The sequence below is a fragment of the Kryptolebias marmoratus genome, linkage group LG9 (genome assembly GCF_001649575.2).
Source record: "Kryptolebias marmoratus isolate JLee-2015 linkage group LG9, ASM164957v2, whole genome shotgun sequence".
Lineage (NCBI taxonomy): Eukaryota > Metazoa > Chordata > Actinopteri > Cyprinodontiformes > Rivulidae > Kryptolebias > Kryptolebias marmoratus.
The window spans coordinates 21,583,009-21,594,640 of NC_051438.1; the positions used below are offsets into that span (position 1 = coordinate 21,583,009).

General features: G+C 46.9%; 1 protein-coding gene and 1 non-coding gene across 2 annotated transcripts in view; one reads left to right on the forward strand and one right to left on the reverse strand.

Moving 5' to 3' along the window:
- Positions 1–1,399: 1,399 nt before the first annotated feature.
- Positions 1,400–1,472, reverse strand: trnav-uac. The gene has a single exon. It is a non-coding gene; the product is annotated as a tRNA-Val (tRNA).
- The window catches only part of bcorl1 (BCL6 corepressor-like 1), a 25,647-nt gene continuing 15,484 nt past the window's right edge, over positions 1,470–11,632 (forward strand). The window contains exon 1 of the mRNA XM_037977360.1: positions 1,470–1,810. The gene's annotated coding sequence lies outside the window, so the exon portion shown is untranslated. The remainder of the gene's footprint in view (positions 1,811–11,632) is intronic.

The following is an 11,632-nucleotide window of genomic DNA, read 5'->3' on the forward strand; positions in this document are numbered from 1 at the left end:
CACTTCTCAACAGGGGGATATAAAAATTAAAAAAAAAAAAAAGTCTCAGTTTTAACAGGTAGGAACGTCTGGCCGAACCAGACTCAGGCAGGGCCGCCATCTGCTTCCACCGGGGACAGCAGGAGGGGGAAAAACGAAGGCCAGAGACGAGGACACGACCGCAAAAAAAGGAGTTGATGCTGTTCAGAAACAGGAAACAGGAAACCCAGGAGAAAGACAAGATGCAGCAGGAAAACAAACAAACAAACAAGGAGAGAAATAACTAAATACATCAAGATTAAGAGCGGAAAACATGGAGGAGGGCGCTACAGATAGATAAACATCATAAAAATGATTGTTTTGTAGCCTGATTTTCAAATCAGAGAGCGTAAATTTAAAGCGTTAAAGTGCTTCGATCCAATAGTTGATCTAACCAAACTGATCCGATGGCTTGAGTTGTTTTTTTTATTCCCTTTAATCACAAACAAATTAACAAAAATCTTTTTACAGGTAACCATCAGATTGCTAGAGCTCAAACTTATTACCTTTAAGTCATTTATTCAATACAATAATCAATACAGATGTAGCTATTAGTCAAATAAAGAGGATTAAATCAGGCAAACAGTCTTTTCTGTTATATCTGAGCAGACGTTTGTTATTTTGTTTTTTGTTTTTTTTACAACAGGCAGACATAAAGGTTTCAGCATCGTAAACAAATCATGAAACCACAACAAATGTTTAGGAAAATCACTGTTTGCTTTACCATGATGTTAAAGTCATGCTGTACCAGAATAATCATATTAGTTTAACAACATTTAAACTTACAACCTTTAACTTTTATGTGTTACCATAACATGCCATGAACCACTGGACCAATTTTACATCACACCTACACTTGTTTAGAGTCAGACTGAGTCAAGATGGCCGCCGCAGCTGGCTGACCACAGAAACACAACATGGCTAAAACTCAGTCAGATTTTATAAACGTTGAGCTAAGAGTCGGTGTGGTAGTAGCTGAGACTGATTCCCAACGAGCATCCTGAGCGCTAACAAGATCTTTGCCTGTTTGTCAATGTCTGTTAGCAAAATATCTCACTGGAGACATTTTGATGAAGCCTTCAGGAAACAGATCACTGGATGCACCTCTGGAGCCAAGCCACATTCAAGATGGCCGCCACAGCCAGCTGACCTTAGGGAACACTCAAATGGCTCCAGCTCTGTCAGTTTGGCGGATAAGGAGCTAAAATGTTGGTGTGGTAGTAGCTGAGAGTCATCCCCAGCTCCAGATGTTTGCCTAAAACTTCAGCTTCGACTGTTGGGGTCAAACTAATAAAGTGTGGCGGGCGACATGCAGTCCTCTCCGGGCTGTCCCGCAGTGTCTTTTGTTCGGGTGTTCGCGGCTCCGGACAGAAAACAAACGTGGTTCCACTGGGGCTCGAACCCAGGACCTTCTGCGTGTAAAGCAGACGTGATAACCGCTACACTATGGAACCGACCGCTGCGCGCGAAGCGGCGGGTCCCGACATGAACGTGGTGGCGGGCGACGCGGCGGCAGCGGCGGCCTGCTTCCGCCGAGGCTCCGCGGCGACCGAGGGGAGACAATAAAAGGGACCCCCGGCGATTCCGGCTCGTCCGCCGCAGCGCAGCGCAGCGAACCTCCGGGTCCTTCCTCCGGGTCTAACCTGCCCCCCCGGGATGTGTCGACTCAGCGCGGCTCGGCTCCGCTCCGAGGCTCGGCCTTTGTGACCGAGCGAACACGAAGCCCGGGAACTAAAAACAACGTCGACTCGGACGGATCGCCGTCATTCGCCGCCTCCTCCGCGGGATTAAGGTTTGTACCGAATTTGCTACTCAGCTAGCATAGACCAGGAGTGCACATGTCCAAACTTGGGATTCTTTTAAAATTATTATCTCGAAAAGACACTTTCTGCTGCATCTAATCACCTAAACGTGAGCACATCCTAATCCAGACGAAGATGAAACTTAAGGATCAAAGCTGACAAAGTTTAAAAATAATTTCATTTACTCACAAGTCTAAGGTGCTTAGCAGCAAATAAGAAGAGGGCGGACTGTTATTTAGTCAACCCAAGTGTGTGTTGTTTATGTTTAATATTTCACAGCACCTAAAAGGTTGAAACATTACACATCACCGGCTGCGAGTGACATTTAAAGACGCCACAGAAAGCAGAGCCGGGACTGAGTTTATCATTTAAAGCTGAATGTACAATCACGCCTAAGGAAAACATTACCCCGGACTTTACCGAGGGGTGCAGTTTGAAAGAGTTTGTGCCGGTAGTTTTCCGGGTGTGTTGATATGTAACCCTGAAATGCAGGTACGCGCTCAGTGTAAACAAAGCCCTCGAGACTGACCTACATCAGGCTGAGCAGGGGAACAAATACGGCGGAATCGGACGGGCGTAGGATCCCCGAGGAGAGGTTTAGGTGGAACGGCGTGAGCGAAAAAAGAGAGGTAGATCGAGTAAAAATTAAAGATCCAACATGGCGGCGGAGCACCACAAACGCAGTTTAACGCTTGACCTGTTTTCAGAGGCAAATAGATGCACGTGGCGGGCAGAGTTTGTGTTTTCTGGTCTTCGCTCCTGAACCCGCGAATCGAGCCCGTTCCGCCTCTTCAACACGAGCGGAGCGGGACGAAGGAGGGCCCCTGGACGAGCGCAAGGTCGTCGGCCCCCGCCGTAAAACGGGAGAGCGGCGCTGATTCGAACGCTTTCTGTCTATACCTCGATATGTTGGCCGAATGCGGCAGCTCTCGTTTAATTATCACAGAGTTAATTATCTGTTTCGCTCTGACCGGTCAGGATCGGTCTGCCGAACGCCACTCCGAGGCGTTCTGCGTATAACCGTGCAGACGTTTGGGGATTTGTCCCTGATTGATGCTCACCTTAAGGATCCCTTTCATCAAGCATCAGTCTGGATACGATCAGATCTGTCAAGAAGACTCTTCCCTCTCCGGGGGCCTGAATTCAGTGATTACAGCTCGGAGATCGTGCAGCTTTTTCTCCAACTTGAAAAACATTAATGCGTGTTTTCATTCTTGACCGTTTGGGCTTGAGTTTGTGTGGCTGTCAGCGAAGGAGGAGCAGTGAAGCTTTGGAAATATACTGAAACACCCTGAGAGCCAGAGCTTTTATTCTCACTGGTCCTGGCTCCAACAGCAGGCCACAAATAATAATAAACATGGGAGGAATCCAGATTCAAGATGTGCTTAATTAAATCAGCAGACTGAATTTGTTTAATAATGTCTGTGATGCTAAAAGGCAGCCTGGTGAAATACTTGAAATATTAAATATACAAAACATAAGGCAAAGACAACATGGAGTATACCAAATTTAGTGTCCTCCTGGTTCCTCCTGACAGGTGGGTAACTGAAGAAACTTTGTCGTTAACTACTGGAGTAAACTCTGTCTGTTAGCAAAATATCTCGTGAACCAGTGGACGGATTTTAATGAAGCTCTGGGTGAGCATCTTCAACAGAAATTACTATAACTCAGCTCTTTTTACAGATACGGAGCTAAAACCCGATGGGGTAGTAGCTGAGAGTCACCCTCCACACGTTCAGGTCGTTTGGGTTTTCAGTTGCCCCCCTTTGGAATCACCTCGGCCTTCAACCCAAACCGAAGATGGGTTCAGTTTTTAACTCGTGCTGATAGAAAACCTGAAACATTCAGTCGGTCAGTAGCATTTTCAGGCATCTTATCGGTTTTCTTTCAGTCTGTTTTATCAGTAAAATGTAAGAACTTTACTTCTGAAGGGTCATTCTCCATATTTTCTGAGAGTCTTTCAAAAAATTTTGGCTGATCTTCCACCCATCTTCAGTCCAGTACCTGGCCATATTAAAAATAACTCCAGCCTGTGGTATTATTAGTCTTTTTGTCGTCTTCTTCTTCTTTCGGCCGATCCTTTAGGAGTCCCTGACCCCATCCTGCTACACCAACCCTCTTCACCTCATCCGTTAACCCTCTCCGTGGTCTTCCTCCCAGGCAGCTTCATATTCAACGTCCCTTGTCCAACATGTCCACTGTCCCTCCTCTCCACATGTCCAAACCATCTCACCCTCTCCTCTCTAAGTTTGTCTCCAAACTGTCCAGCCTGAGCTGTCCTGCTGATGCGCTCATTTCTAAACTTGTTCACTTCAGTCCTTCATCTCTTCACCTCCAGTTCCACCTCCTGTCTTTTTGTTGGTGCCGCCATCTTTAAACCACACATCTCAGCAGGAATCGCCACCATCTCGTAAACCTTCCCTTTCTCTCTTGGAGCGGTCTGTCCGTCACCAATCACCCCTGACAGTCGTCTCCTTGTTCTCGGCTTGTTGCTCTGGATGGTTGGTCCCTAGTTCCACCCGTCTCCAGGGATTCTGTCTCGTTTTCACCCAGCTTTCATTCCTCTCCTCTCCAGAGCGTCGCTCCACCTCTCCAGACTCTCTTCCGCCTGTTCCTCACGCTTTAGTTCACGGGGACCTCTACCTGACCTCGTCTGTCCTCATCTGTCAACGTGTCCAATCACAAACAAGAAAAGTTTCAGAGCTGATCCACACCTCACCTCATACTTCTCTGCCGGACCTGAGCATCTCACGGTTCCTCCTTCGGGACCCTGTTTTCTGCTTCCTCTCGATCCACAGAGACACGGTGCAGCTCCTGACCATCCTGCTGCTCAGGGATCACCTCGCTTCTTAACCTGGTTTTAAAAACGTTCTCCCTGATCATTCATGGTACGGCTCATTGACCTTATCTTTCTGTAATTATTACAACTCTGCACATTTCCCTTGTTCGTGAACATCAGGACCAGAACCCTGCTCCTCCATTCCTCGGGTGCCCTCTCAAGATCTAGGATGGTGTTTTTAAAAAAAAAACATCTTAATAGTAGACATCGTCATACTTCTACAGGTATGTCGTTTGGATCTTTGGCTCCTGCCCACACGGAAATGCTGTCCGTCCAAAACAATCGTTTGATTTGTCGTTTCTGAAAACATTACAAACACGGCACCGTTTATAGGAACGTTTTCATCCACACAGAGACACAGAAAACGACCCAGAACGCTCCAGTAACTACGACGGGCCCGTACGTACGTCAAAAACAGAAAACTCAGACGCTCCAAACAAAAGGAGATGGCAAAAAACGAGTCCTTTGAACTTCTGCCTCGTGTCACATTAAACTAGCATTGACTCGACATCGCGTCAGATAACAATTTTTCTGGCCATAAAGGATGATTTTAGGCACAGTATCCACCAAGGGTTTCCAGGGTTATGACCAGTAGCTTCATTAAAATTTATTCAGCGGTTCATGAGATATTTTAGCAACAGACAGATACAAAAAAAAAACAAAAACCAACATTATCACTCCATATTTGCCTTTCAGCAGCAGGTGATTAAAAAGCAACCAAAGCCCAAAACAAACTTTTGAGAACTATTGATCCAGATCACTTTAAAAGAATAAAGAAAGGTTTAAAAATTACGATTGGCTGAAAACTTTTGCACCATCCTGACTGGAAGTTGTGCAGCCAGCATATTTACTGTTTGTGTGACGATCCAGATTTCCTTTCAGCGCTGTGAGGATAAGTAAGGTTATATTTGTGTGTTTTTATTTCGTCACATTCCTCCGCGTCATGTTGCCAAGAGAACGAGTCCTGCCGCCTCCGATCCGTTAACCAGACGTTAGTCCGGTCCTGTCAAACATCTCCGTGAAGGACTTATTTTAGTTAGATGATACATTTGTCCACAGGTTTATAGTATATGTTAAAATGATCAGCTGATAATCTGCGTGGACGAGCTGTCGTGTGTACAGCAGATGTCAGATACTGTATTTTAGTCACGGTGGATGGATAAAAGCCCGGATGGATGGTGAGCTGTTGGAGGCGTAGATTTCCATGCTGCTTGTGCATATGTTGCATCTTTTTTTTCTTTTTCTTTTTTTCCCCTAGATTAGTTTGTTTTTACCGGTTGACATTCCGAAGAGACGCAGCTGACGGGAGAAGGAAAACATCTGGGGATTAAAGCCGTGCCGTTTGTTTTTTTCTCGCCCGTGCGTTCCGACACGACGCAGATTTGCTGAAACTCTCAGATTCTGCAGCCGTTTCAGAACTTCACCCCGAACATCAATATTTCATTCGCAGAGGAAATATGGAGCCGCGTCCTCGCCGACGCCTTTCTGCTGGAACATTATGGAAGCCGACACACGAAAAAAATATACATTAAAAGCCTAGTGTCCATCGAAGGAATGCCTATCGCCCGCCGCCTCGAAATGTCACACTCAGAGCATGTGACGTGGATGACTCTCAGCTACTACCACACCAAACCTTAGCTCAATATCTGTACAACTTTCTGAGTTGAAGACATTTTCATGTGGGCTAATGTTGATAAGCTGTGGCGGCCATTTTAAAATGGGTTGACTCCAACAATGAGTCAGTTGCAGACGCACGCGGAACGAATCATTTCTGAAAGTTTTAATAAAAATTTGCCCAGCGGTTCGTGAAATATTTTGCTAACAGACAAACAAAGGTTGACTCCAACGGTCAATGCTAAAGCCTGGAGCAACGAGCCGCACTCAGAGTGACTCTCAGCTACTACCGCACCAGATTTTAGCACGATATCGGAAAAACTGACTGAACTTTAGCCATTTTGATTTTTCTCTAAGGTTGTGGCGGCCATCTTGAATTGAGCTGACTTGCAGATTTACATGCAGTCATTATCATAGCTGCGTTGCTAACAGACACAAATAATCCACTCCATTTAATGACAACATTTTAAACAAAGATCTTCTGCAGTTTGCTCAAAATACGTGTTGGGGATCAGTCTCAGCTACAGCCATGTTTTTATGGTCCGTTGGCTGCGGCAGACATCTTAAATCAAGTGACTCAGTTGTGGGCGTACATTTAGTGATTACACACAGACACGAGCAAAAACATCCTCATCCGACTTCACCTGTTGGTGTCAGGCAGTGGGACTGGTCCATCACCTGGTACCTGCTTGGTTTTTATCAACACAGGAAAGAGACACAGCCTTTCCAGCGGTGAGAGCTTGACCCGTTTACCTCAAACAGACGCTCTGCTGGTTCCTGACGGGCCCAAACGTTTACACTTGTCTGAGTTTGACTTCAGCAAACCTACGATGTGCCAAACTTTAAACCAACATTATGTTTGCTGCCGAAAGGTGAAGGTGGAAGGGAATATTTTTGCTTGTCTGACTGTCTGGTGCCAAAACATCTTAAAAGCCACTGGATAAATTAGATATTTGTACATTTATAAATGGAGTCAACCCAATTCAAGATGACTGCCACAGCCAACTGACTTTAAAACAAAACCAAATGGCTAATATTCAGCCAGTTTTACAGATCTTTGTGGTGTGGTATACTCTGAGCGCGACATGCATGAGGTCGCACGTGACGTCATTTTTAAGGTTTGAGCAAAACATGAAGATGGTCTTAGTCTAAAACTCTGGCATGAACGGTGGCGGGCGATATGCATTCCTTTGAAGAGTACTAGGCCTTGAATTATCCCTGCGATAAGATGGAGGCCTCGTAATAAATTTAGTCATCATCCAGAGTTTACCATCATTAACGGAATCATCCGAGACATTTTGAAGTAAACTTTAGCCACCAGGCTTAAGGAAATGAATAATTAGGAAACATGAAACATTTGTACAAAGGGATACTAAATTAGGGGATAAAAATGTTACAGTTTGGCCGAACCCAATGAGACGTTTGCAGGTAGATATGACACTGGACTTTCTGCTCGCGGCTGTCAAATAATGGGACTTTTCAGTGTTTTGTATTTTTATGCTTCTAAAACAGTTTCCGCGTCATTAAATGATTGTTTGAGGGGGTTAATGTAACTCAAACTCATCAGGGCTTTCATAAAAACTGCGTTAGAAAACAGCAAACACAACTAAACTCAGCGATCAGTTACAGAATCTCTCGTGCTTTAACGCTCCCCACCGCTCCACTTCCTCCCCAAAATGGCCCCACTTCTGCCGACTCTTCGTCCTCAGTTTCTTTTCAGTAGAAGAAGAACTTTAGCTTTTAGCCTCCGACCTGATGTCTCTGACTCTGTTTACATCCGGGGATTATTATTATTATTATTATTAGTGAGTCTGCCCGAACCGTTAATGTCCGAATGTAAACAAACGACTCATAATTGTTGGCAACAACGTTTGCTCATTTATTAGACTTTTGGTAGTGATTGATGCGTATTTAGAGGTTATTTTTTATCACAGATTTATAAAAATTCAAACCTAAAACCTTGAAAGATCCCGTATTTTAGCAGCTGTTATGGCTTTAAGGCTCTGTCCGGAGTGAACTCAGTCATACAGAAATGAAGTCAGACTTACAGGGAAACTCTTTGTTTACTGGAGGGGGGCGGCAATTAGGACCCGCTAAGATCCGCTCACACCTGGGTGCGACTTAAAATGGCAGCCGTCATTCCACCTTAAAAGCGAGTGTGTGTCATTAAACCCGAGGGCCGTGCTCGGTCCGAAGTAACAGCACCTCGTGCGCGCGGGCTTTCGTCCCGGAGGTGAGGGGGTCTGGGAGCTGGAGCTCTTCACCTGTAGGGCTCCGCCCGGCGCTAGGACCCAGGGTGCGCGATTCTCATCTCCAGCTGCTGCAGACCGAAAAACTGGCAATAAGGGAAGATCGCGAGGACGAGCCAGAGCAGCTCTGCCGGATTCATCGCCGCCTGGAAGAGCCAGCCCCGGCCGGCCGCGGAGCTTCCCCCCTCCCCGCGCCCACCCCCACCCACCCCGCGGCGGCAGCTTGTTGCTCGGCCCCCGCAGGCGTCCAGGCTGTCGGCGGCTCGGAGCGGAGGTAAGCCGGAGCGGCGCCGAGCGGGAGCACTAATAACAAAGGCGTTCCGGGCGAGCAGGGGGCATTAAAGGGGGCACTGCACGACGCCGACGAGGGCGACCGAAACTCCGACAAACTTTGACCTGGATATTCTCGCGTTTTCCTCCTCGTCGTCCTCCCTGTTCTCTCTCCCCCACCTCGCCCTCCCCCCGGCTCGCGTCTCGGAGGAGCCGCCGCCGCGGTGTTCCGCCGTGAACCCGCGGATCGTGTCACATGTGCGAACGGACCAAGTTGGAGGTGACATCTGGGCGGAATCCACCTCCCCAGACCCCGACGCGGTCCGGCCCAGACATCGGTGGCTCTCCGCTCGTTTTAGCACGACGTGGTGAGCTCGATTCTGCAGAACCAGAACCACCAGCGTTTCTGTGAGCAGCTCCCATCATCCCGTCTGTACTTTTTCTTTTTTTTTTATTTACCAAACTGGAGGCATATTGTTGTTTTTATTTGGACCCGTCTCCCCCCCAGCAGCCCCGACATCATCCGACCAGGTGAAAACTCAGACGGGACGGTCCTCCTAAAAGCATGGCGGTCTGAAACCGGGTCCGTAACCCCCCCGGTACGAGTCCGGCAGAACCACTTTGAGCACGACACACTTTAAAGAAAAACAAAGAGGAGGTGGGGGGTGGAGGGGTGTTGAACCCGAACAGCACGCTTTCATTTGGACCGTGCGCAGAACGCCTCGTCCACGATCAGTCCGCGGACCGGTCCGTCCGGTCAGTACCGGGAGAGCTCCGGGTCCGGGTCCACCTCCTCCCCTCCCGGCCCAGACAACGCGATGTGTCAGCTGCCCGCTTTGTGTTTCCCCTTTCATTGATCGGCTTCTTTATTATTATTAATAATAACAACAATCCCCAGTTCCTTCTGTCCTCGCTGCCACGAAAGGTACCGAACCCCTCCTTTCCCCTCCGAAGCCCCAGCCGGGAAGTAGTCGGTCCTGGTCGTGGTTCCAGTGGTCCAGTGCTGCCTCGCTGCTTATTTCCTCCCAGTAAGAGTTGGAATTAGAAGCAAAGCAGAACAAGGTCCTGCATGTTTGTTGTGCAGGAGTGGATCCTGGCCTGCTGCTCCCAGGATCCAGGTAAAGACAAGTGGCCTAATTACAGCTCAGTAATGTCTGCTGCTTAACTACTGAGCCAAAATGTGATTATGGAGCAGGAGAGCCGTGGCTGTTTGTCTGGAGGTGGTGGTGGTTGGGGGTTCTGGTCATTTTGGACTAAACGTTTGCCAAGCTAAGAATAACCCCCACCAACCCCCAAAACAACCCCACGCATTATTCAAAAGTTTTGCTCCTGAAAGACCAGCTTCTCGTTAAAAAATTCAGTGCAGGAATCCAGAACCTGGGCCGACCTGACAGTAACAGGAAATGTGATTTTGACACAGCTCTGCTGGTGGTGGTGGGTGACAGAGCTGGAGATGCTGCAAAGGAAACGGAACGTTTTTACTTTTTATTCCTTTAAATGTTCGCAGCAGCGTTACCACATCCTGAAACCATTCAGCTCGGCCCGCAGTGTCCCCCCGCGTTGTCCCCCGCTTTGTCCCCCCGCTTTGTCTCGCTCAGCGGCGATGTTTGATGGGATGTTTTAGGTTTGTGGTCTGTGGACTCTACGGTCATAAAGACGCTAAATAATTTAAACCAAACGTCTTTTCTGGGACACGTCTCAATGTTCAGAGTGTCAGAACTTAAAGGTTCAGAACAGGATAGAACCAGTGATCTTTAGGGTAGAATAGAATCGTCTTTATTGTGATTATATGTCTCCAATAAAGGTCGACCCTTTAGAGGTTTTTCTGTACAGCCGGTGCAGCTGATGGCCGACACACACACACCAATCTTTAATTTATTTTGGTTTAACAAAATAAAACAATTATGCTTTACTCTTGAATAAACGTGTATTTACCAACACCTAGCGGAATTTGTACGGTTAAAAATAATACAGAAAAAAGAACATTCTCACTTTAAAAAAAGGAACTAAACCACTAAGCCGTCTGATTGTTAAAAAGTGTCGTATATCGGCTGATTAATTGGTCCGTGTCTACGTTCAGTGAGATCAGGAGAGCCGTCTTATCTCGATGCGTCTGCAACAAGAAACAAGCACAGAAACCGAATCACGTCTAAACCAAGGCGATAAAAGACTGCCTTTAAAAAGATGAAGGAAACACTTCCCTTCACGCTGCGTTTAAAGTGTTTCAGGAGTTTGTTCGTCTACTTTTAACTCTACGGGTTAATAACATCAGCGTGTCATCCTGATCAATCAGTGCTGTTCGGAGGAATTCACTCCCGTTGTTCTCCTGATACGTGCTCTGAAATGCAGGTGCGCGCTCAACGTAAACAAAGCCCTTTTAGCTGTGCACTTCGCTCCGCAGGTCCGAGCCTAAACGCGAGCCGATGCGTTAGAAGAGTCGGGACTTCTCAGCTTCGTACTGTTGACCTGTTTTCAGTCGCTTTGCATATATATATATATATATATATATATATATATATTTTTTTTTTTAATTACCAATATCAGGAAGAAATGTGTGTTTTCGGGGCCAGTCCTCGTGGCGTTCCCGACCTTTACCGCGAAGACTAAAGGAGACTTTTGTTAATTTATGGCCCCGGCAGAGCTGGTGGGGTCAGGCTGTGTTTGATGCTAAGGCTCATTAGACTAAAGTGAAGTCAGAGCCGTGGCATCACCGCAAAACACCAAAAGCTTCTTTGAAGATAACACGTTTCAAAAACCCTGCAAACAAATTAAATATATATATATTTAAAAAAAGGAGAACTCTGTAGTAAATCCCCCCCCACCCCCCCCCCTCCCCCCCC